The sequence below is a fragment of the Podarcis liolepis genome, assembly GCF_965112155.1.
Source record: "Podarcis liolepis genome assembly, chromosome: 17".
Lineage (NCBI taxonomy): Eukaryota > Metazoa > Chordata > Lepidosauria > Squamata > Lacertidae > Podarcis > Podarcis liolepis.
Genome location: NC_139571.1, coordinates 30623937 through 30650590, shown reverse-complemented (window position 1 = coordinate 30650590; position 26654 = coordinate 30623937). Strand labels below are relative to the sequence as shown.

At 42.7% G+C, this 26654-nt stretch overlaps 1 long non-coding RNA gene across 1 annotated transcript; it reads left to right on the top strand.

Annotated features, from left to right (window-relative positions):
* Positions 1-26654, top strand: LOC310696295. Its single transcript, XR_014520534.1, has 3 exons — positions 1-125; positions 16316-16403; positions 26493-26654. It is a non-coding gene; the product is annotated as an uncharacterized lncRNA (long non-coding RNA).

The window sequence follows — 26654 nt, the reverse complement described above, 5'->3', positions numbered from 1 at the left end:
GCTTCTTCCAGCTCCAGATGCCTAAGGCTCTGGTTCAATATTCAAGTGAAGTCAATGGAGGTCTCCCCATTGATTTAAATTGGCCCGTGTGCTTTGGATTGGCCAGAACTTACGCCCAGATCGAGGTAAACAGAACAGAACAGCTACTCGGCAAAACAATGTGCGCACAGTTGTTTAATGACAGGGATTTGATTTTTAAGATATCCTGACCTTTTCTGTTTTTCCACAAACATTATTGTGAACAATTTATTCTGGCCAGATGAATAATTAGAGAAGACGACTGTTTCAGTTTTGAAATATATTACCATAATTGGAAGCTAGGCGGAGGCAACTTTGAATGTTTGTGCAATGGTACTGTACCAGGATTGGAAATGGAGTGCTTTGGCTAGAGTATTTAGCCTGAGAATTGTAGGTTCCTGGTCTTGCTAGATTGATAAGCTCACTGGGGATCAGTGAGCACTGAGCACAGGTTAAATGTAAAAAGAGCATGATACAAATGTTAACAAGTTATGATGGCACTAGCAAAATGGTGTTTTTTTTTGTGTGTGTGTGTGTGTGTGTGTGAATGACATGACTGAAGGAGTTGAGTATTCTTCTCTGACCACCTGAAGTAAAGTGTGAATAGCAGAATGGATATAGCCATTTCTTCTTCTTCTTCTTCTTCTTCTTCTTCTTCTTCTTCTTCTTCTTCTTCTTCTTCTTCTTCTTCTTCTTCTTCTTCTTCTTTTCATACTGTACCTTTAACACTTATAAAAAGTAATGGGCTAGATCCAAAGCTCTAGTGTCCCTGTCACAACAGAACTTCCTGTCCTGTCCCCTGTTGACTGACCATGAACTAGTTTAATCCTCCTTTAAAATGACTGAAGTCAGTAGTTACCACCATGTCTAATTTTGCTGTCTCCCCGACATGCTAATTCCTCTGTTCAGGGTATATAATTGTGAGGCAGAAACACTGGCTCTTAGGAATCCAGACAGAAGCAAATTTACCACTTCATCCCATGTTTGGGAGAACTAGGACGATGCGTGATTCTCAAATGGCGACACTCTGTCTCTGGAGGGGAACGTATTGGTAGGAAAAATGTTCTCGGGTGGAGAGTGTACTTTCAATTTTCTTGGGGAGTATTAAAAAATAAGTGAAAAGCAATTTTTAAGATTGCAAAAAATGTTATCTGTGTTCTATCAAAGTGAAGCGAATTGTAGCATCCAAAAGAACATATGTAAATGCTTCCACAACATGCGTTTCAATTGTCATGCAATGAAATAACTCTTCCATAATAGCAATTTTATTTCATGCCAGAGTGCTTCACTTCAAGGCAAAGCATTTACAGTCCCATTGGTATTGGATTGCAACTGAGTGTTCTGCAGAACACATTTTACTGGTTAAGCAGTGATATATTTTCATTCTTTTTCTGCACTCAAAAAACTTCTATTCAGTATTAGTCCTCCACTAAGAGCTTTTCGGGAGTGATAGATAGTTTCATCATTTGTTCAGGCTGTTTCTAGAAGGTGTTGTGCCAGACCGTGAGGGGGAGAATCTTCAAGATCTGTGTGTGGGGTGGAACATTCAATCATCACCCTGATTATAGAGAACTAGATGCCACCATGCCTTCTCCTCATGGACTAATTTGATGTGTGTATGTTTGTGTTTTGAAGCATACAGTCTCACACCTTTCAGAACTGATACAATATGGTGGGGGGGGGACGGACTTCAGATTTGGGGGCAAGTATATCTCTCCAGAGCTCTCTACCTATCCCTTGAGATACAGCTCAGGCTCATACCCAGCTACTGTTAAGTATAGTAATTTAATTCACTGAAATTGTAAACGCTGGCATACATTACTATGTGTTGAAATTTGATTGGTTGGTAACTGGAATTATAGAGAATTCTCTAGTAGTTCTCATGTGATTGGCTAACGTTTGGTCACATGGGGATATCTAGTGAAGGATAGGCTCCATTTTTACATGAAGCAAGATGACTGTGTTTTTGAATCCACTGTGAACACTGCTAAGTTAAATAGAGTGTTTGGAGTGCTTCTCTGCTTGAAAGAAAGAACAAAGCTTCAGGAGAAGGTTAAAGGAGCTGCAAGGCATGGCCTTACTGAGATACAGAAGACTGAAAGTACTGAGCTCTGGAAAGAGAAAAATATAGTTGTTTGGAAGTTAGAATAAGAGACTGTAGGCCTATGCTTAGAGAAGCATGTGACTGTAAATATCATATTTTAATTCATCTATAACTATAAGTTTCTGCAAGTAAAGTTTTTAAATGTTAAGGTCTGGATGCTGGGTTAATTTCCAAAGAAGGGTTTCAGTCATATATATGATTTGAGCTTCTTAGCTGTGTTTTTGCTATCCTTATATTCAACAGTATGGCCCGTCTCCCCAAGGCATACCCCTCACCAATCTTGTTTCTCACCTTCCTTGAATGTTTTTGCCTTGCTGAAATGTGCCTTAAAACTCTTGTTTCTCTGGATGGAGGATAGACAGTGATGCGTGTGAAGAAACTAACCTAAAATATACACCTATTGTTCTGCTCACTTTTGACTCTGGCCCCATCCTCCACTGGCATGTGGACCACACAGAAGGGAGTGTGGTCCTCAAGCCAAAAAAAGTTCTTCATCCCTGAAGCATGGGAACAGTTTGACCATAGACCAACCATGCCCAAACTTGCTTAGCTTCTGAGATCAGACAAGGCTGAGCATGTTCAGGCCAATGGCTGTTGGACTATGTAATGAGTTGTTTGAATGGTGGCAAACCCTTTTGCCCAATGTTCCACTAATTCAAGTTGAACATTTCTGGTGTGGTTTTCTTCTAGTTTACTGAACCAGTGAGTAGGAGCAACACCAGGCTGGCAGGAGTGTAGGTCTGGCTCATTGTTATAACCAGCTTTAAGGCTCTTTCGCACCTGTTTTTCTATGCCACAAACTACCATTGCCTGTACTTCCAGTGGCACAGGCTGGCCTCCTGTGGGCTTGTGGGCCTCTCAGTTTGCTGTGTTTCTTTTGATGTTTGAAGCTGGTAGTGGTGTAGGCACTGATTAAAATCTGAGGTCTACCTAATACTCCATTTTACAAGCTATAGCTTGCCATCTCAGGTGATTTTGACTGTGCCTACACATGCCTGGCAAATTGCTTGCACAAATCTCACCGGTTAATTGTATCCCGGAAATGTTTCGCACAGCTATTGTGATAACAATAAGCTTATGGTTGCATGGAGTGTTAGGGAAGGGGTAGTACCTCTGGTGGGGGACATATTTGTCCACCTTTGGTCCCCACCCTGCACTCAGCTCTCACTTGTGGTTCCTGGAAGCTGTCAGCATGTGACAGAGGCCACACCCCAGGAATGACTTTGACTGGATGGCAAAACCAGGTGAAAGTAGCTGATGGGTCTCAAACCCCTGGTGAGTTAGGAACTTCCCCTGCATGTGAAGACAGGTAGATTGAGTAGACGAGACCAGTAGTGGATCCAACGGTCAAGAAAGTTGTTTCTGCACATGCTATAAAGGCAAGTGAGGGGCAGATGGTTGTCTACCTGGGAAGGAAGCCCAACTAGAAGGAAAACTCTGATCCTAAACCTCTGCTGCCTTGCAACATATCTTTGGGTGAAGAAAGGGCTAAGGAGTAAACCCTCAACAAATCCAGAGTGGAGTCAAGCTGGTGCCAAGCATATTGCTCTGCTTTCCTTTGGACCACATCAGCAAGGCCAAGAGAAGGGCCTTGTCACCTGGTGCTCCTAGGACCTCCATACATGCTTCCTAGGCTTGTACCCTGGAGAGACCACTTTAGTGCTGCTAGTGCAGCAGTTAGACTTCACCCAAGAGGTGCACTCCATTGTCTCTTGAAACAGATGGAAACAACAACATGGTTGTATCTATTATTGGCTCTACTCAGCACTGACCTATTGAAATCAATGGATATAACTAACTTAGAACCTTTAATTTCAGTGTGTCTACCCTAAGTATAACTTAGCAGGAAACTTCTGGCTGGTGGGCCAGGGGGTACAATTTGGCTCGCCAGGTAATTTTCCTTAAACTACACCCACCTGTCCATCAACTCATATCACTCATGATGACAGCTGATGAGTGGGAGGATAGAGTTAAACCCTGCATTGGCTGCACACCTGTTCCCAGTAGTGAACAGGTAAATGCAGCCACCACAGCAGTCCTCCCCACTGTGATGATATGTAGAGCATTCCTATTTCAATTAGAGTCATTCTTTCTAAATTTGCAGCTATGCATTTTATGTGGATCAGTGTCCACTTTTGGTCTCTGCTTTGATGGTGTGTTTCCTCTCTTTTTTTGGGGGGGGCACCCTAACTACTTACCAGAAAGGGACCTTTGAGTACTTAAAGACAGAGGAAAAGACATAAAAGGCAAATGGCTCACTTCTAGTCCCTATTTCAAAGCAGCACTTTGAATGGCAAGAGTATGTCTGCCACCTTTCTATGGAACAAACTACTTGGAGACCTTATTTTCCTCTTGCACTCATCATTACCTAAATGACTACATTAAGCTGAAGTGCCGATCCATCGGACTGCAATTGGGAATGGAACTGCCATGGTTGAATGACCAGCCAGATGCAACCCAGTGCCTTTGCAATGGCGAAGTTTCCATTGCCTCAGTTCTGTGGACTTCGGACGACTACAGTATCTGTTAAACATAGGTGGGTGGTTGTGGCTTCTTTCTCCAGGCCAGAAGGAGCAGCAAACAGAGCAGAAGAAAAGAGGTAGAGAGTTTGACACTGATAGGCCCCCAGCAAAGTTTGCAGATAAGTTAGGAAACTCTTCTCTCCTCCCATGATAGGATTGCAGTTTCTCTAGCTTCCCAATGGAGTACATTGATTAAAATACCTCTGCTGCCTAATAAATCACTTGCAGTCATCCACAAGGCCTTTGATCCTGTGGCATTTGAGAAATTTTAATGATACTTCTGTGTCTGTACCAACACTTTAATGTGCCTCTTTAAATACTTCCAGTCACGTTCTGAGATGCTGTAAATTGGGCTGAAACACCTGATCCCTCTGCTGCTTTTGTTATCATCCACTTGTGTGATAGTACAGAGCTTGTCGGAGTTGCTCAATATGAATATTGCTCAATATGTTGTGGGGGGAGGACTGGTGGGTGGGCTTATGCTGGATCCTAACTCAGTTCAGCTTGATTATGTTGACCTGGCAGCCTTGTGGAACTTAAGGTAAAGGGACCCCTGACCATTAGGTCCAGTCGTGGCCGACTCTGGGGTTGTGGCACTCATCTCGCTTTATTGGCCGAGGGAGCCGGCATACAGCTTCCGGGGCATGTGGCCAGCATGACTAAGCCGCTTCTGACGAACCAGAGCAGTGCACGGAAATGCAGTTTACCTTCCTGTCACAATGGTACCTATTTATCTACTTGCACTTTGACGTGCTTTCGAACTGCTGGTTTGGCAGGAGCAGGGACCAGGCAATGGGAGCTCACCCCGTTGTGGGGATTCGAACCGCCAACCTTCTGATCGGCAAGTCCTAGGCTCTGTGGTTTAACCCACAGCGCCACCCGCGTCTTGTGGAACTTAGGGTGGTGTCAAACGCTATTGTTTTCTCTCTGCTGGCTTAGGGTATCTCAGTCTGCTTTAGCTCTGCTCTTGAACAGAATTTGGATCTGACATACCTTATGGTTCCTTAACTTAAACTGGGGGAAATTATGCCGGCTTCCCATACTTAGGATTGCTCCCTTAGTCCAATAAAGTTTCTGATTGTGCAGTGAATGCGTTGCTTAGGCCTAAGACCACACAAACCTCAGCTATCCAGTTTAGTTTGGCGCTGATGCACAATGAGGGATTTATGGCCACAGCTGATCTGAGAAACCCACTCTGCAGTCACTTGGAGCAGGGCTTTTCATGTGGTTGCCCCTATTCTTTGGAACAGCATTCCTGCCAATACACAACAGGCACCCATTAGCCGCAGTTTCCATAAACAACTGAAGACAGTTTTGTTCTGATAGACTTTCCCAGCAGGACAAATAGGTGCTTATTTTGTATTTCCATGAATATTTATTATGTATTTGTATTAATTCGGTTATAAACATGTCTAACATTTATCATATTTTATTATACATTACTTTGAGATGATTGTGTAGAAGGTGATTGATTAATAATAATAATAATAATAATTCAGATTATCTGATATAACAGGTATTTTTGGCCTTCTGACAGTCTATTCCCACTCAACCTTTTGACTGCTTATTCACTTCCTAGTCAGATTAGCATACCTAATAATAATAATAATAATAATAATAATAATAATAATAATAATGTATTATTTATTATTTATACCCCACCCATCTGGCTGGGTTTCCTCAGCCACTCTGGGCGGATTCCAACAGAATATTAAAATAAAATAGTCTGTTAAACATTGAAAGCTTCCCTAAACAGGGCTGCCTTCAGATGTCTTCTAAAAGTCTGGTAGTTGTTTTTCTCTTTGACATCTGGTGGGAGGGCATTCCACAGGGCAGGTGCCACTACCGCGAAGGCCCTCTGCCTGGTTCCCTGTAACTTGGCTTCTCGCATTGAGGGAACCGCCAGAAGGCCTTTGGCGCTGGACCTCAGTGTCCAGGCAGAACGATGGGGGTAGATATGCTCCTTCAGGTCTACGGGCCTTTGAGGCCGTTAGGGCTTTAAAGGTCAGCACCAACACTTTGAATTGTGCTCAGAAACATACTGGGAGCCACTGTAGGTCTTTCAAGACCGGTGTTATGTGGTCGCAGCGGCCGCTCCCAGTCAGCAGTCTAGCTACCGCATTCTGGATTAGTTGTAGTTTCCAGGTCACCTTCAAAGGTAGCCCCACATAAAGCGCATTGCAAGAGGGAGATAACCAGAGCATGCACCACTCTGGCAAGACAGTCCGCAGGCAGATAGGGTAGATGCTAAAATCTATCATATTTTCATTTTTGAGCATTTCCTTCCATTGACAAATATCCCAGTTGTAAAACTTCACCACCAAAATAATGTTTGTTTCACTTTACTGTAGACTCCGTAATAGTGGTTAACAGTGGATGCCATCCTTCTGATCGGTTTAAAACCACATGAATTAATTTACAGTGTGCATGAACCAGCTTTAAACAGAATGCGTTGAATGAGTAGAACTCTCTCTCTCTCTCTGTATATATATTTGACAGTTCACAAATGCAGTTCTAAACCGGGAAAACAACTCTACTCTCAGCTATTTTACAAACAGATGGCATCTTGAATCCCAGTATGATTCCCTTCTCACTTCTTTGCTTTTCTTAATTAAACAGAGCCAAGATCTTTGGTAAATATAAAACAAAAGGCTCTCACTGAAGCATTGCTGACTTGCATCAGCCAAGACACTCCTGGAATTTTAAAATCCAATCATTTTTCAAAAGAACCACAAGATTAACTGTAGTGGGCCAATAACTAATTAATGTCTTTATTTTGCTGATTGTGGGCTTGTGTGGATGCTTTGTCAGTGAAGTCATGCCATAGCGATTAAGATTCAGGTTCCACTTCTATTATTATAGGCAGTAATTATCCTGACGCTTATTATTCCCCCCTTCTAATCTAAACACTAATGCAAGCCTCTAGCTAGCATCTCAATTTAATAGTGCTCTGAGCATCTTAACAATGAGAAGGATGGTATTTAACTGCAGGCTTGTTGTGTCTTGGATTATAAATAAGTAGTTGTTGTTTGTTGAGGTCACAGTTATGTAGGTGTTTTCCAGGATCATAATTGTGGTATCTTAAGATGTCTATGTCTTAGATTTTCAGAGAATCCAAAGGCAGCACACTGTCAGTTATGATTTACGTTGATAAGAAATATGGAGAGAGGAGAAATTCAATTCAGTTCACATCTAAAGGTGAACTGAACTAACTCAAACTTTTTAAAACAATGCAAGAACTGAAACACAGCCATCCATTGAAATTCACACTTTTCTGAATTTTGCAGTAGAGTTCTAAAGTCAAGTGATGTGTACAAAAATTCATATTCTGGAGTAAAATGTCAATTAAAAATGTCAATACTAGTGAAAATAACATACAAGGTGCATTATTTTCAATAAAACAGCTTTGGGGGGGAGTCTATATTATACAAAATGGCATACAAATGTGTATATCAGGAGAAATTTAAGATGCTGGTGGTTTTTAATGAGGGCTTTAAAAAAGGAAATCTCAAATTCATGTGGAAGACTGAACTTAAGTTTGGAAAAATAAGAAACTGGGGGAAAGCAGAACGGACAGATTCACCCGTCTGCAATCAGGGACAGTTTAAAGTATTGAGCATATTTGGTCTGCAAAAGGGAAGGAAGTGATAATGTTCTTTAGATATCTAAAGATCTTACTGTAACAACTACCATGGAATTTCCCTTCTGAGTACTGTGGGGAAAGCTCTTGTCCAGGTAGTTCTCAACAGATTACAGTCACCTGCTGACAGGGTCTATATCCCATTTCCTTCCCAAAGCTGGGAAAGCACTAATTAGGCTTTGGGAAGGAGGCAGGAGGACTCTAGGAACCTGTTTGGTCAGTTTGGTCCGCCACAAGGTGTGCAGGTCTGAGTTATAATATCTTGGGAGACACTGAACAACGTATTGCTGAGAGGTACCTGTTGATTCCAAGTCTAATTGTTGTTGAAGCAGATTATTCAGCCTCTTCACATTGATTCACAGGCTTAAAGTGGGTGCATTTTTCTTCCGTGTTCACAGGCACCATGTATCATGAGATACTTAATTCAGTCTCATCAGCAAAAGCACCCACTGCACCAAAAACAAACAGAAAAATAATGCATTTCAAGTAGATGTGTTTAGTGGCGTTTGTATCATGTTCTCTGCATTTGTACATTTGCACAAGCACGTAACAGGGTGATAAGTATGCAGATGATCCTCACCACAGATGTCTAAATGTGCATCTGTTGCTGTCACACTTCAGGCTATCATTCCACACCAGAGTTTGCCTGGCTACCATGCATTAGATTTGTTTTCTACTTCTCTTCTAATTTGTGTTTATATGCATTGGTTTTGCCAAGCTCAGGGAGAGAGAAAAAGGAACATTGTGAGTATGCTGTTATTTACTCTCCTCCCAGAGGACCTTCTGGAACTGCTGATTCAAGATGGAGTGAGAGAATGCATAATGCAATCGTTTTTATTAGTCCTCTATAAATCTGTTTGTTTCCTTTTTTGTTTTAAGGACAGTTGCTTACAGATGAGGCAGATGGAAAATATTGTGGCCATGCCTCCTGACAGCCGTAGCTTTAACTCGGTGGTTCCTCTTAGCAGAATGTTCTGCCTCGAGGGAAGAAGAAACTTCCTACATTGCTTCCAGGGAGATTGTGGCCTGTGCAGATGTAAAGTTAACTGCATATTAAGAATCAGGCTGCAGGGTAGCATATGCCTGTCTACTGCCCCCTGTTACCTTGTGTTTGAAACAACAAGGGAACCTCCTGCTTGGGGTTACATGTAACCATTGCCAATGCATGTTACTTGGGGAATTGGGGAAAGCTCCTGCACACTTGATTCAAATCAAGATGGCACACCCTCCCACATTTCTCCAATGAAAATAGGGACATCCTATTTAACAACAACAACAATTTATACACCTCTCATCTGGCTGGGTTTCCCTAGTCACTCTGGGCAGCTTCTAGGTGAAGGAAGTTTGCACAGTTGCTGTGGTGTTTTTTTTTAAAAAAATCCTATTCTTTCACCTCTCCACAAAATTTGCAGGAGCCACCAACCTGGAGCCCATGAGCACCGTGTTGGCAATCCCTAAGCTAGAATATGGATACCAGCCATTTCAGGCAAGGATGCATTGCTGCATCACTGCGCAAAGAGTTTAAACCGATTGTTCGACCTTGTTTATGTTTTGGTGTCATGGTTCATTGAGAAGTTTGGAATACGATACTGCCAGACTATCATTACACAGAAGCTGATAAGTCCTCCCTGACTACTGTTTGAAGCTGCCTAATAGGCTTTTCCTGCTGCTTTGTGGTTTGATTGCAACAGGTACAAAGGGGAGGCAGGTTGGATTAAGCCCAGTGCTTAACACAGGAGTGGAAATACCCAGAGGAAATGCAGAATGCATCTGTGTTTCATATAAATTCTGGAAGGAGCTGTTTGATAATACTTTGCATTATCCCAGCATTTCATATTTTCTGTTGCTCATTTGTTTTGCAGTCTGAGTTGCTCTTTTCACTGCAAGTGTTCAGTGATGCACACCAGTCATTTCCCTTTACCTTCCTATTGCTTTCTTCTCCATTGCCTAAGCTGGGCAGAAGCTTCCCAGGCTTTGGCGAAGAAGCACCAGGCCTGCTTCCTCCTTCCCAAAGCCAGGTGGGCTTTGGGAAGGAGGGCTCTTGGACCCTGTCAGAGCATTGTGCCGCCTCCATAAGGTGGGCAGAAGTGTTGGGAAGCAGGTGCCAGGCTTTAATAGTTTAAGCTTGGAGGGGCACTGTGGGCAGTTGAGATACCACTGAAATCTGTCATGGTGGTCGGCACTGGTGTCAACAAAGATGCTTTGACCATTGGGTTTGTGGCCAGCTCTAATTTCCAACTGACTAGGTGGTATTCTCGTTGCACACTGCAAAATTCAGGATCAAACATCACAGTTTGTTTAAAGGTCTGCATGAAAGATTCTGTAAGTAAATTGCAAGCATGTAATGGGCAGCTCCCTCCACACATAATAGCGTACCGTGACAGCACTGGAGATGGACAGCTGAAGATGGTGGTGAACTTTGAAGTCCCACAGATACTAAGTGCCCCCGATGAGTACAATGGTGGCTGCAGAAGAGCCAAACTATAGGTGGTTGTGGTCAGGAAGAAATCCCTTCATTCTTTCTTCAAGACCAACAGAAACCTGCAAAACCCTCCCATTGGGACAGTTATTGACACAGAGGCTACTCGACCTGAATGGTACTGTCAGAGCTGCTCCCAGATCCTAGCTCACAGAGGATCACGCTAGCCAGCGTTCACTTTATAAAAGTCTTTATTGAGTTACAGTTTCCATTTCCAAGCTGCTGCGTGCAGCTCTACGTCTTATAAGCTAGACCGGCGAAGCTCCGTCTGAGTCTCCGCCCCTTGTACACCAACTTAATATCCTAGCCTTACTCCACCTTTTCCGCCTGACCGTTCTTCTCTGGGTCCCTCTGCCCCCCGTGGTCTCTTCCTTCCTGGACTCTTCTGACGCTGACCCCCCGGACCCTCCTGTCTCCTTGCGTTGGGCTTTAGGACCTGGCTCCCTTTCCGGGCTGCTTACTGCGCCGCCTTCCTGTGCATTTGAACTTGGCGCGCGCGCCCAACCTTCCACTTTCCGCTTGACCGTTTCTTCGCTCTCCGATGGAGGTGTGGCCACTCCTGACTCATGCCCTCCCCCCTGCTGCGAGCTGCCAGAACTCGATACCTGGCGCCTTTCCTTCCCACTGCGCTCTGTTGGTGACGCTGGCCCCGATTTCCAACTGCTGCCCTCTGAACCCTCTCTGGACCCTTCTTCCTGGGGTGTCCCCCTAAGCTCCCCCCTTGCTCTGGCCACTGGCGCTCCTTTCTGTGAATCTTCTGATTCACTGGACAGACTCAGAGATCTCGGGTCGTCGTCGTCACTCATCTTTTCTTCGGACTCCTCCCCCTCGCTCTCTGTTTCCTCCCTTGCCCTCGCCTCTGCTCCTGAACCCCTGACAGGTACGACTTCTTCTTAGGTAGCCAACTTGCTCACCAGGGCACTGTCAATCCCACATACTACAATGTGGTTTATGATAGATTCAAGCCAGACCACATGCAGTATCTTACGTATAAGATGTGCCACCTGTACTACAACTGGCCTGGCCTAATCAGAGTGCCAGCACCATGCCAGTATGCCAGCAAGATGATTTTCTTGGTGGGCCAGAGCATCCACACAGAGCCAAGCGTGGCACTCGCTGAAAAACTTCGATTTGTGAACGGTGTTGAGGTGACAACTGCCAAGAGGTTTTGTCTTGGTTTGAAAAAGAAGTTTCTGTTTTTAGAATTGAAGCAATAAACCCCGCTTCCCTACTGGTGATCATGGAACTGCCTGCCCACTGGAAAAGAGAGCAGCTCTCAGATGGACTAACAGCAAGTGAAGAATGATAACTGGATATTAAATAAGAGATGATGCGGCTATGGGAGGAAATGATCAACATATGCTTGCAACAGGAACATGAAATCTGATTTTAAGAAATTGTATTAAATTAATTTTGTTTGATTTGTAATAATTTAATAAAAATAATTGGGGGTGGGGGAGGAGAGCAGCTCTCAGAGATTGCCGGTTCCTGGTTTCTGCCATTCCTGCCATTGGCAGTGCTTCTGGAACCATTTTATACTTCTAGATTATTATTATTTAAATAAAATAAAATAAAATTATGATACCTTCAGAAATGCATCGTGAATAATGTCAAAAGCCTGTTTGGTGAGTTTATGTATCAATGATGCAAGAGCCTAGTCAGTGGGTGTGGCATCTGGTTGCAATAGGTTGCCTTCCTTTGGCTTCTTGAACATTTCCTGGAGAGTGAAAAGAATAATGGTTTCTCACAATGAGATGCTAGGTAAAGCTGAGCTAGAATCTCTTAAGAGGCATCATGCTTGAAAATACAGTTGTACCTCGAGTTAAGAACTTAATTTGTTCTGGAGATCCGTTCTTAACCTGAAACCATTCTTAAGCTGAGGTACCACTTTAGCTAATGGGGCCTCCTGCTGCCGCCGTGCGATTTCTGTTCTCATCCTGAGGTAAAGTTCTTAATCTGAGCGGAGCCTGTAACCCGAAGTGTTTGTAACCCAAGGTCCTGCTGTATATAAATAAAATTCCAACATGCTTTTCTTTTTCTCAAGCCTCCATGAAAAAGATGACAACTTCGCAGATGTATCTCCAAATATTCCTAATCCATTTTTACAGGTCATTCCTCTCCCCACACCACACCTGAATGCCCTGGAATGACTCTAGGTCAGAGGCATTGTGGAAGTTGCAAAATGGTGGCCAGACTACAAGCACAGTTGGGACCTTTGTGGAAAAGAAAGAAGCTGTTCTACTGCCACTGCTAATGGTAAACCCCACCCCTAAGAAACTGCTGGAGAATTTATCACCTCCCTGGAGAAGTTGGATGAAATTATTCCTTCTCCCCACCCTCAGTTTCTCTGCCCAAAAAATAAAAGTGGGAAATTTTGAGAGGCCGTTTGTGCACAACACTAGTTTCAGGTGTCTTTAGGCCTGTCCTCACTGGAGCAAAAAGTAGACACTATCCCAGGATGGCCCTGGACAACACTGGGATGGGGAGGAAGTCATGTGTATTCCTCAGCATTAATGAGGAGGGAGGCCGGTGCAAATCCACATTTTGCTCTGGTGTGGCAAAATCCAGACATGCCACATGAAGGTCACTGTTAGCCCAAAGAAGGGCCAATTCACGTGAGCAGAAGATCCAAGTCATAAAGCTATCTTTGAAGATTCCATGCTTTGCTCAGCCAAACGAGTGTGTCATTGAATGCCAGAGGTTAAACAAATGTAATATGGAATTAAACTCCCTGTGTTTAGAGAAGGTTAGCACGTGTCCCTCCCTAGCGGCCTTGGTTACATCTGATGATTGTCATCAGGAAAAACGGGGAGGGGGCCGCTTACACAAAATGTCCCAGGTTTCGGGTCGAGCAGACAAGGCAGTTAAAACCGAACACATGGCGCTGTTCAAGAACATTTTCATTACACGTGGAGGTCCTTTTAGCAGCTCAGCTGAGACCCTTCAAAAATATTTATCTTATGACCAGATTAATATTTTGCCGTTTATTATTGCAAACAATGAAAAATGATCATATCATAAGAGCTTTCCAAGACTTGTCTGCTGTGATGAATGCAAAATAAATAAAGAGATTGGGACTTAGACAAGGTCGGACAGTGGAAAATCTCTACGCCACTGACCATTGGGAATGGAGTGAGTGAGAGGGAGGGCTTTGCAAAGGTTTTCTCTTTGTGTGTTCCTTCTCTCCATGTTGAAGCAATGCAGCACCCAGTTGAAGCACAATTTCACACATTAAACAGAAGCCCAGGTCTGCCAAATGAGTGCGCTGACAACAGGAAACTGCAGTCAATCACAAATAATTACTTGTTCAATCAAAGTGATTGCATGCCCTCTAACATTTCTCCAGTGAAAATAGGGACGTCCCATTACATAATGATAATTTTACTATTTATACCCCACACATCTTACTGGGTTGCCCCAGCCACTCTGGGCAGCTTCCAACATTAAACATTAAACAACTCCTCTATACAGGATTACCTTCAGACGGCTTGGGGGTTGAATAACTCCATACCCTCCAACATCTCTCCAATGAAAATAGGGACATCCTAAGGAAAAGTGGGATATTCCAGGATCAAATCAGAAACCAGGATATGTTCTCTAAATCAGGGGTGTCCCTGGGAAATATCGAGACTTGGAGGATCTGTGATTGCAAGTTTGTGTGTGACACTCACACTTTTTTAAGATGCACCTTTTAAAACAGCTTGGGTATACACCTACAAATGTGATATGTGATATGACTCAAAAATAAATATATTACAGTGGTACCTCAGGTTAAGAACTTAATTCATTCTGGAGGTTCATTCTTAACCTGAAACTGTTCTTAACCTGAAGCACCACTTTAGCTAATGGGGCCTCCTACTGCTGTCCCACCACCGGAGCACGATTTCTGTTCTCACCCTGAAGCAAAGTTCTTAACCAGAGGTGCTATTTCTGAGTTAGTGGAGTCTGTAACCTGACGCGTCTGTAACCTAAAGCGTCTGTAACCCAAGGTACCACTCTACACCCTCCCTAATTGTTGTGCTGAATCATGTGACAAATTGTTATATAAATATATTGTACAGGCATTTCTTTGCCCACTATAATCCATGGTTATGTATTTATGTATTTATTCTTATTCATACACCTGTATGAGTGATGGCTGGACATTTCTTGCCGTAAATGCAAACACAAGTTATTTCTGCTTAGGGTGAAATATTTTTTGTCATTTTCTTTTTCTTACATGGCATTTTACACAATGCCTTAAGTCAAAAAAGAGAATTCCCTGCCCCAAGAAGATGACAATTCACATTAAAATAGAGGAGGAGAAAGAAGAGGGACTGAAGTTTCTGGAGAAAATTAGAGAAACTGAGAATAAACAGAAGCATAATAAGAAAAATTAATTATGTAACCACAAGTTCGAATGGATGAAGCACTGCCTAAATATGTGAAGACCTTTTGTGCTTGGCATATCTTGATACCACTAAGCCTCAAACCAAGGGACTTGTAGCAAAAAGCCCAGGATTTCCCCATCATACTTTGACATTTTATGTTGCTTTTAAACCCTGAACTGAAACAGCATTAGGCCCATTTGGCCTCTTCACCTGACATTTCTCCAAGTATAATGACAAGTCAGCAAAGGTAATAATTTGTGAGTCAAATCGTAGTCAGATGTGGGTTGCTGTATTCTTAATTTATTTCTCTAATTGTACTTTCAAAAGAGAAGGAAGTGGTGTGTGGCCTAACCTTTGCATTGCCACGGGAACGATTTCTTATGCATTTGCGTCTAGTTATCTGTGTCTGTTTTCTTCCTCCTTGACATATAAAAGAGAGGTTTTGCCATATTAAACTGATCAGTGTGCCTTATTATTGGAGGAGCTCTGTGCAGGTTTCAGTTGTCATGACCAGTTCTCTCTCTCCAGAATCTTCCGATTATTTTAGTCAAGAAGGGCAACTGAGAATACTTCTGCATTTCACTCTTTTCTGGCAAGTTCTCATTTTCTGCACAACTCAAGAGATTCTGAAATGGACCGAAGGTTAACACAGACACGGTGTCATTGAAAACCAATTAAAACTCCGAGTTTTAGTTGGCCTTGGCTTTATATATGTATTTTTTATTAAAAAAAACCCTGTTTTTTATTTTTTTGCAGTTATTTCTTATCTGTTTTATTGTGGAATGACTTTGAGATGACCCACAGGGAGCAATTTATTAATATTAATAATAACAGAAAAGCAAAAACCTGAGACTTGCAGGTTACTACTGCCCAAGTTTGGAACCTCTGAGAGACAAATAGCCAGGTGATTCTATCTGGGGTTCCCATTACCAGGGTTTCCAAATAATGGATTACAGATAGGGAATGGCTGAATATGTCCATTTTGGTTTCTCATTTTTTTCCTATTCTCAGTTCTCCATGTTTCCACATTAGTTAGCATTTATTTCTTTGTTTATTTATTTAACAGCTGCTAAATGTGCCCATTTAATGCATTTTTGCTTATTTTCCCCTTATATAATGCATTTAAAATATTATTTTCATTAATATGTGCATTTATATGCAAAATTTGCCTTTTCTGTATAGGAGAACTGCATTGGAAAAAATTCAGAGGAGCGTGAATTTCAAAGGATCACCGATTCGAATTGCTAATATTTCAGAAAGCTTGGATTAGGTAGGTTCACCTTTATTTCAAACTGAATCACATCTCTCTCTCATCTCGTATCACAAGTATGCTTTTTATTTCAATCAAATAAGAAGCTTGATTAAATAGTAACAGGGGTTGCTTAGCTTTCAGCTTAGGCAAGAGACCACAAAGTTGGAAACTAGCTGCAAGAACTGCCTACAGGGATAGGGGTCAATGTATCTGTGAAGACCGAAGGACCAATCAGTGATGACCAAACCTGGCCCTCCAGCTGTTTTTGGACTACAACTCCCATCATCCCTAGCTAACAGGACCAGTGGTCAAGGATGATGGGAATTGTAATCCCAAAACAGCTGGAGGGCCAAGTTTGGCCATGACTGGTGAATGCCAGGATGAGAGGTCCAAGACAAATTGATCTGGAAGCTTGCAAGTCCAGTCTAGAGGATTAAGGGCAGTTAGCAGCTGAGCCCATCAGAGGTCCAAATGACCTTCCTTGGCTGCTATTGAAATGGTGGATCAGAAGCCCTGCTATTTCTCGCTATCTCTGGTAGGCCTTTGGATCACAGCCATAACCGAGTGTGATAAAAGCAAACATCTACATCTTTATGAAGCTAAACATGAAATCTTTCTAGGAGGTAGCAGATGCATGTTTTGAAGATAATAAGTTATAGCTAAGTTTTACTCAGTGCAAACCCACTGAAAGTAATGGACCTAAGTTATTCACGTCTATTAATGTCAGTGGAAATATTCTGAGTAGTAACAGTGCTGGATGCAACCAAACGATTCAGATCTTTTAGCAGGGCACTTCAGTTGTCAAGCATCTTGTCATTACCAAATATTTCCCTATCACGAGGAGCAGCTTTTAGATAAACAAGTACAAATTACCTTGTTTCCACCTGAGAAATACTGAACACTCAGCGATGTTGTGTTGATAATTGCATCTGATCTCATTTGTGCAAAAGGCTTATGGTGTGGGAGGGATATAACATGTGCCAGCTAATGCATTCCCATAATATTCTCACCGGTTCGAAATTCTCGGAGCTAGTCTATATACACAGCAGGTCATATGACTGCAGTTTGCACACGGTCTGTGAACTGTGTCATTTCAGCCTCCAAACCATTTCCCTATGCATATCTAAACAACCCACCTAATTTACCCTTTGCAAGGATTGAGGAGGGGGAGATGGGCTTTGAATACATGACTCCCCCTACTGTCTGATGTATAATACAGAAACAGTGGTGCCACATGACCTGCTGTCTGCATAGTCCAGCTCTGAAATAATGATTCAGAAGGTGATGCCGCAAAGACCTTTTTGCATTCAGCCATGAAGCTGTGAATTCCCTCTAATTTGCCCCAGCTCTTGGAAGTAGCTGATTTATAATTGTCATGCTTAAAAAAAAAAGAAAAAAGTAAACATAAAATTTCCAGGGTAGTGAACAGTGATGGTTATGAGAGATAGAACACATTCACTGGCAAGGATTAATTGCCTATTGAATAGGAAAGGAATGATGCCCTTTGTTCAGCTTTTACACTCTGTTTACTATAATGATGATCTCAGGACAAATATTCAGCATAGCTGCAGAACTTTGGCCGCACTTAGGAATTGAGTTTAGCATGAGTGCTCAACTCTCCTTTTACTGCAGTGTCCCACAAATGACCTGCATTTTTCTTTTCTTTTTTGCATTACGGAGCAAGGACCATGAAGGCGCTGAGAAGTCCTCTGTTTAGGCTATGAACTCCTAAAGCCATTTGATGTTGTGTTGCCACAACCTATGACAAATGAAGTACATACTCCAGTTATTCATGCACACACAGTAACATACATAAAGTGTTTTGAGGTCTTGGTGATCTGCAATTACTGTAATGTTCACAATTGGTGAAATGTTCACCTTCTGTAACTGTTTTGTTGGATAACATTTGATTTGAGTTTTTCTTCTGCCCCCATTGCTACATAAGTTAATAATAATAATAATAATAATAATAATAATAATAATAATAATAATAATATCTTTATTGTCATTGCCCCCTTTGGGGACAACGAAATTACTTGACTGCTCCATAAAAACACTAATTAAACAATACAGTATAATACAGCAAGGGAGATTAGATGACTTTCAAAGTCCGGGCTTCCCATTCAGGGCCGAGATCGCTCTGTTGAAGAAGCTGTTCTTAAGACGGCTCATTCTTGTCTTCATCGACTTGTATCTCCGTCCCGACGGCAAGAGCTCGAAGAGACAGTGACCAGGATGCGATGGATCTTTTACTATGTCCAGTGCCTTCCTATGGCACCTTGTGGCATAAATCTGCTCTAAGGTGGAGAGTGGGCAGCCAACAATGCTCTCTGCTGCCTTAACAACCCTGCGCAACCCCATCCTGTCCTGGGTAGTACAGCTTCCGTACCACACACATAAGCCATAAGTGAGCACGCTCTCAATGGCACAGTGATAGAAGGCAAGCAACAGTTTCTGCGGAAGATGGTTTTTCCTTAGTATTCTCAAAAAGTACAGTCTCTGCTGCGCCTTCTTCACAAGCCCCCTTGTGTTGACACTCCAGGACAGATCCTCTTGTAATTCAATGCCCAAAAATCTGAACGTTGTTACCCTCTCCACACAGACCCCCTCAATCAAAAGTGGCTGGACGTTGCTCTTCTGTCTCCTGAAGTCCACCACAAGCTCCTTTGTCTTCCTTGTATTTATGAGCAAGTTGTTAGCTCTGCACCACTCTGTCAGCCGCTCTTCTTCTAGTGAACTCTGTCAGCCGTTCACTTCTAGTGAACTCTGCACCTCATCTCTACACTGGACTAGTGATGAGGCAGAGCCATGGCTCAATTTGTGGCGTGTTCAGTTAGGTACAGTGGTACCTCGGTTTTCGAACGTAATCCGTTCCGGAAGACTGTTCGACTTCCAAAGCGTTCAAAACCGAAGCATGCATTTCCGGAAGCATTTACTTATGGAAAACTCAAAACGGAAGCTGCATGGCATGTTCCACTTCCAAAAACCATTCAAAAACCAAAGCAGTTACTTCCAGGTTTTTGGCATTCCGAAACCAAAACGTTCGACTTTTGAGACGTTCGAAAACTGAGGTACCACTGTATTAACATTGGAATCTGATATTAAGAGCAGGGCTGAGGCCTCAACAATGAAACAAGTAAGGTACAAAGATTCATGGATTTTCCCATTACTGTATGTATACAATCTGTCTGCAAATGTTTTGTTACACGTGAGTGCCTGCTGTATTAATATAACAACTGACCGTCAAGAGAAAATAGCTCATCTACCTCTGATTTGTCAGGTAGAAGTAAGACTATGAATTGTCAATGGAGAAGGGCTACACTACAGTGATTGTTTTTTATTGGATTCCAGCTTCCAGTGACAATCTGGCCTACTGATTTATGTACATTGGGTACCAGCTGATAGTTCCTGAAAATATTGCATTGGAAGCACTGAATAAGCACATTCATCAAAATATTTGCTCTGGGTTTTGGATGCACTGCATTTCCTACAGCCATACTGGGGAGAGGTCAAAAGTCTAGTCATCTGCAGCATGTGAAAACTATAAGACCTTTCACTGCTCAGAGCCAAGCTGGGCCTCTAGATGGATGGACCCTAATCTAGGTTGGTTCATGTGTGTCTCCAGTTCAAGATCACTGAACTAAGTGGCTTAATTGGGAGTTGGAAAAGTTAGAGCTTAAAGTGCAGGAAACAGAAGACGCTGCTTTGTTGATGAGACAACAACAGGAGTTGTGCAGTGCTATAATAAGTTAGTTCTCATGCTTCAGTCAGAGGCAAAATAAATTCTTGTTCAAGTAAAAGAACACCCCTGGACTTAGTTTCACTTTTCTTGTAGTGCAAAATATTTTATTTTATTTTTTAAAAAACTCTTTCTGTAAGCAGAAGACACTTCTTACATACAGAAGCAAACCTCTGGCTCCAACCTGCTGTTTCTCAAAACCACTAATTAGTAAGTAAATTTTAATTAAGACTGCTCCTTGTGCCAATGTTAAGTCTTCATGACATGGTTGTAAACAGTCTGCACAATTTCTTGGTTTCAAGTTCATTTTCTGCCAAAAGCATTTGGTTGTGTGTTGTTGTTGTTTTTTGAGCTGTCAATTATTGTACTCCAGTCTTGAAAATCTTAAACTATAAATTAATTAACATTAAAAACAAGTAAGCCAATCTGTTCAAAATAGTTTAGTGTAACCGCCTAACCTGTGGCTCTGGTATCAGGTAGCTTTTGACTCTTCAACATGATATTATTCATGCTCTTGCAAGTGGAATGCAGAATTCCTTGCTGCTGCTACCATAGCAAGCCCAATATCGTATAAGTAGGGTAGTTGGGTGAAAAAGAGGACAGTCCTTCTGCATCTTTAACATCTGGGTAGAATATAGATTTTCAGAGGCTGCTCCACACCTATTAAAGCTACAGGAACCCTGATTTCACCTGTCCACTCTGGAATCTTTGGAATAATGGCAATAGAGTTTCAAAAATTAAAATAAGAGATACTGAGATGAAGAAGAGCTGTTCTGAAATAAAAGACTTGGGGCATATGCAACTGAACAAGTTATAACAAAAAGACAGCTGGGGTCTGATGAAAGCTATAATGTTATTAATGGTGAGAAGGTCGTCGTCGTCCCCTTCTTCTCACGTGGAATTCAGTGTAATCCTGAAACAGTAAATTCAGGGCAAAATTAAGGAGTTATTCTGACAACATGGAATTCAAGGCAAGACTATGAGATACAGAAGGTCAGGAGATTTGATCTCCAGGCCACATTTTTGCATGCTAAAAGAGGCCAGGATTGGACTGGGTCAGGGAATTCACACGGGGGATGGAGAACACAGATAGATCCCTCTACCACAGTCCCACATCAAAGCTCCCACCCCCCAACTGTTTTCCAGTAAAAGATATTAGGAGATCCACTTGTGGATCTTTAATATTGAACCTAATATAGCATTCACTGTCACACTTTGGGAAAATATGCAATGTAACTGAGAGAAGAAAGAGGAGGAGGAGAAAGCTTTGGTAAGACCAGGGGAATTTCTTTGCAGATGGGTTGACAAATCAATATTTGAAAGAAGCACGCATCTCACTTTGCAGCTACATGGTGAACCACTAGCACATGTCTCTGTGTGCTTGTTTTTTGGCCACACTTCTAATGTCTCGTCCTCCCAAGTCATCACGGAGAAATGGCGAGACCTGCCAAAACACATGGGTATCCTTGGGCGACTGCCCAATTGCGTTCTCAAATAACCTCCAGGAACACTTCTGTGGTTGGAAACAGCCTTGGTGGCAAACCACCGTCTCATTATCAGAAGATTAAAAGAATGTCTGTACAACCACTGAGAGTAAACAGCCAACATCTTTGGTGCATCATCACATGATTTATCAAGGGGCGGATGGGTCTTCCCCTTCCCCTCCCACCCATCCCACATGAACATGTACAAATGTTAGCTCACATTTCAACCGTGCATATGTGAATGCTAAATGGTGCCATTCCTCTTGGCTACCCAAGTCCCTAGCATTTCTCCCTGTATCTTCATTGCAAAGCATTTCCTCTTTGTCTCATTCATCAAGGCTGGAGTACAGTGGTGCCTCGCAAGACAAAAAGAATCCGTTCTGTGATTCTCTTCGTCTAGCGGTTTTTTCGTCTTGCGAAGCAAGCGCATTGATGGATTAGCGGATTAGCGCTATTAGCGCTATTAGGGGCTTTTAGCGGCTTAGCGGCTTATCGGATCAGCTGATAAGCGGCTTAGCGGCTTAGAAAAAGGGGGGAGGGGAAAAAACCCCGCAGGAACTCGCAAGACATTTTCATCTTGCGAAGCAAGCCCATAGGAGATTCGTTTTGCGAAGCACCTCCAAAATGGAAAACTCTTTCGTCTAGCGAGTTTTCCGTCTTGCGAGGCATACGTCTTGCGGGGCACCACTGTATATTTGAAATTCCAGTTTCAAGGTGCTCCATGCAGCAACATCTAACAAAACAGATGTTCCTTTATCATCCTCTATCTGGCAAAGTCTTCTGTGCTGCAGATTTTTATTATATTCACTGTGAGCAGTGTTGCGCGCATGTTGAAATTCCCCTGTGGGCTGGTTTATGTGGGTAAAGTCGACGGCCAAATCAAACAATCTGTGGCTGCCATGGAGAAGCATTTTTCATAGGAATGATAAAGAATGTCTTGCGGCATCCAGTATGAACATATTCTGCCAAGATGTTTCCTCTCTCAAAGTTAAATGGAAAGGGGGAAAGGCTTGGTGTTGTGTGTTGAAAAGAAGTGCATATGACGTAGCAGGGGACAATCTTTTTCTTTCATTTTGGGGAGGGGAATGAAATCTCCAAAACAATGGGTTCCCCCCAACCCCTTCCCATTTTTTATTTTTGTTGCTGCTGCATCACCCCAGCATAGAGCAGAAATATAATTCTCTCTTTCTGAAAAGTATTCGATCAAAGGATGTTGGTCTGTCTTTGTGCCAGATATCTGACTGCTGCAATTTTGCAACACTTCTGTAAGATCAGTAGCAGTAGCAATGGCAGAAGCACAAACCCCTCAGTTCTGCTGAAAACCAGGAGCGCAAGCCTTGATCTCTAGCTGTTGTCTGGAAAGAAACAGTACTCAGTCTGGCCAGAAAGTGTACAGCATTACAGTCTCCCTCTAAGTCCTTTCATCTGTTTTTCCCTCCAAACTTGCGTTAACTTCATTTTAGGTTTGTTTGTTTTAAGAAAAAAGCTCAATGGAGGGCCAACCCCCCCCTTTTTAAAGTACCGTATTGGCCCAATTTATGGGGGAGGGGAGAGAGAGAAAAAGACAATACCCAAATATGAGCTGCTCCCTTAAAATTCCACAGGCACTCACACCTGTTCCGTTTTACTGTATGCATGTTTCAGCAGCGATATCGTACAAAAGCCAATATTCGGGCCAATGTGGTATATATTTATTGCCAATTTTTATAGAGTGATGTTCACTGTAGAGTATCACAAAGTGGGTTACACAGCTATCAGTAAAATAATCAATAAAAAAATGGTGTTTCAAACAAGCTAAAAACACAGGTTAAAAAAATATTGAGCTCAATAAATAGGCATAGCGCAGCTTGCTTAAAATGCTTGCAGTCTGTGTCAGCTGCTTGAAGTTCAGTCAGTGGGGAGTGAATCTCAGCCGGGAAGGAGTTCCACAAAGTCAGGCCCACAATATTGAATGCATGGCCTCTGGTGGGCAGAAGCAATGCTTTTCTTCTAGAAAAAAATGGTGCCGGGACTGCATACCCTCAAGTACCCCCAGAAAAAGCACTGGGTAAGAGCCACACATTTGGGCCTTTTGGGAACCACTAACAAAGGTCGCCCTCACACCATAGAAGCATCCCTGTCTGATTCACCAAGAGAGCAAAGTTATGAGAAAGAACAGATTTTGTGTTGGTTAGAAAGGTTAAAGTTGACACAACTATTTTAAAAATAACCCCCCCCCCAAAAAAAACCTTAAAGTGTAACACACTTTACACATGTGTCCTTAATGCCACACAGTCTGAAATGTGCCAGGGAACACTGTGGTTTTTAGGCCATCTTATGCATTTGATCTTTGGGATAATTGTTCAGAATGAATCACTGAACATTTTGAGCCTCATCCATGACTAAACAAAACTTATTATTTAAAAAATGTTGAGGGGCTGATTGACTGATGACAAATCTGATGCTAAGAACTAAGAGTAACCATGACTCCACACATATTTTCTCTCCCTCTCTCTGGTGACTCACAAACAGGCAGAATAAACTGTTCCTGACAGAAATGCATGTTCCATACCTGTAAGGCGGGGGGAAGGGGGTGAAAGTGGATGCTTGAGTTCTTCCCAACATTTCAGCTCTTTATCTAGAGACTCTGCTGAATTTTGGGACTGGGGAATTCAAAGTACAAATCTCTGCAGTTATTAGCTCAGGCGTTCCAGATTATATAGCTTTGGCATTCTAGCACCTATTGGAAGCTATCTCAATCTCAACACCCCTGAGAGGGCTTTCTTACTCTTTACCTTTTGCAAGGTATGCTTTTGGAGAAGGGAAAGGGTCACAGGGAGCAGGGGCAGGCAGTGTCCTTGAGAGGAGGCTCTAGACATTTACAGGCTTAATTGTGCAATGTAATTAATGTCAAAAGTGGGTGGAACGGACTTATGAATGCATACATGAAACTTACAGGGACTAGAGAGAAGCTGATCTGCCCATTCCTGATGTTGATCTTTCTTCTGGAATATTTTAATACCTATTTATTTATTTATTTATTTAATTTATTTAATAAATATACCGCCCTATACCCGGAGGTCTCAGGGCAGCTCACAGAACAAAATCAAAACACAAAACCACAAAATACACAATCAGCATAAATACAACTCGATCACCCCCACTCCCCCCAAAAAACCCACATTTTAAAAGGGCATAGGAGGTCAATCAAATAAACCAAAGTCCTGGTTAAAAAGGAACATTTTTGCCTGGTGCCTAAAGGTGAATAATAATAATAATCATAATCATAATCATCATCTACCATTTGTACCCCGCCCATCTGGCCGGGCCTCCCCAGCCACTCTGGGTGGCCTCCAACAAAGACTAAAAATACATTAAAATGTCACACATTAAAAACTTCCCTGAACAGGGCTGCCTTCAGATGTCTTCTAAATGTCAGGTAGTTGTTTATCTCTTTGACATCTGATGGGAGGGTGTTCCACAGGGTGGGCGCCACTACCGAGAAGGCCCTCTGCCTGGTTCCCTGTAGCTTTGCTTCTCGCAGTGAGGGAACTGTCAGAAGGCTCTCAGTGCTGGACCTCAGTGTCTGGGCAGAATGATGGGGGTGGTATAATGAAGGCACCAGGTGAACGTCTGTAGGGAGAGCATTCCACAGATGGGGAGCCACTGCAGAGAAGACCCCGTTCTCATATTGCCACCCTCCAGACCTCTCGAGGAGGAGGCAGATGAGGAAGGGCCTCAGAAGATGATCTCAGAGTCTGGGGAGGTTTATATGGAAAGAGGCGGTCCTTGAGGTATTGTGGTCTTGAGAAAGTTGTTGAATAGAGATGCTGCAGGGGACCCTAAATAAAGCTTTCCTTTATGGCTGGTGGGAGGAATTTTTGACTCTCCAGATTTTGCTGAACTACAACCTTTTCTTTTTCAGGGGCTACTCAAATGTATGCAGTACCGGCACCTCTTTTTTGTTGCTACAGAGTGTGGCACTTACTGTAACACAGGCATAGGCAAACTCAGTCCTCCAGATGTTTTGGGACTACAACTCCCATCAACCCTAGCTAGAAGGACCAGTGGTCAGAGATGATGGGAATTGTAGTCTCAAAACATCTGGAGGGCCGAGTTTGCCTATGCCTGCCGTAACAACTTCATGGTGAGTATTGGCCATACTTGCTGGAAATAATGGAAGTTGTAGTTCAGCACCATCTAGAGCAGGGTTTCCCAAGCTCTTTTTGGACTACAGTTCCCATCATCCCTGATCGCTGGTCCTGCTAGCTAGGGATAATGGGAGTTGCAGTCCAAAAGCAGCTAGGGAGACCCAAGTTTGGGAAACCCTGATCTAGAAGGCCAGTGGTTCTCCAACCCTACTTTAGGACTAGGGCTCAATCAGTTTCTTATGATGGTTTTCAGAGCTTCTTCATCTGGATTCTCAAGAAATTGCCTGAACGTATGTCAATTTTAAGCCATAACTTGCTAACGGAAGGTTGCTTTGCCACAGCTGCTTGTTGGACGTGAGGCTAAGGAAGGGAGCTGCTAAAAAATCCAGTGGTTACCTCAGGTTTCCCTGCTCCCCCTTATTCTATCTTAATGGGGATGAGATAAAATCAATAAGAGGGCCTCTTTGAATAGCATCCAGCCTTTGCATGCTTCTGTCAGAACACTCTCCCTCAATCGCTTGCGCGAGGAGATGAAAGCAGCAATATTTAAAGTTCTGCAACCATAATTGCATGTTTGGTTTGGAAAAGGATATGTGCACAGGAAGCCTATCTGCAATATGAGATGAATTTTATGTGTGTTTGGGGGGGACTTGGTGTTTACCGATGATGGAAAAGATTGATGTGATGACAGCAAAGACTGTCTCTGGCTATGTTAAAAAGCTACCATATGCTTCTTGTTTTTTTGTTTTTTTAGGGGAAGTTTTACACTGGGCATTTTAGTCTGGAATGAAAGCAGAAGATGAGCCCTGCTGGGTCAGATCCAGGACCCACATCTAGTCAAGTGTCCAGTTTCTACCTGGCCCCAAAGGGGTATGTGGCTTTGTGCACATTTCAAGCAAATTTGTGCAAAGCATCG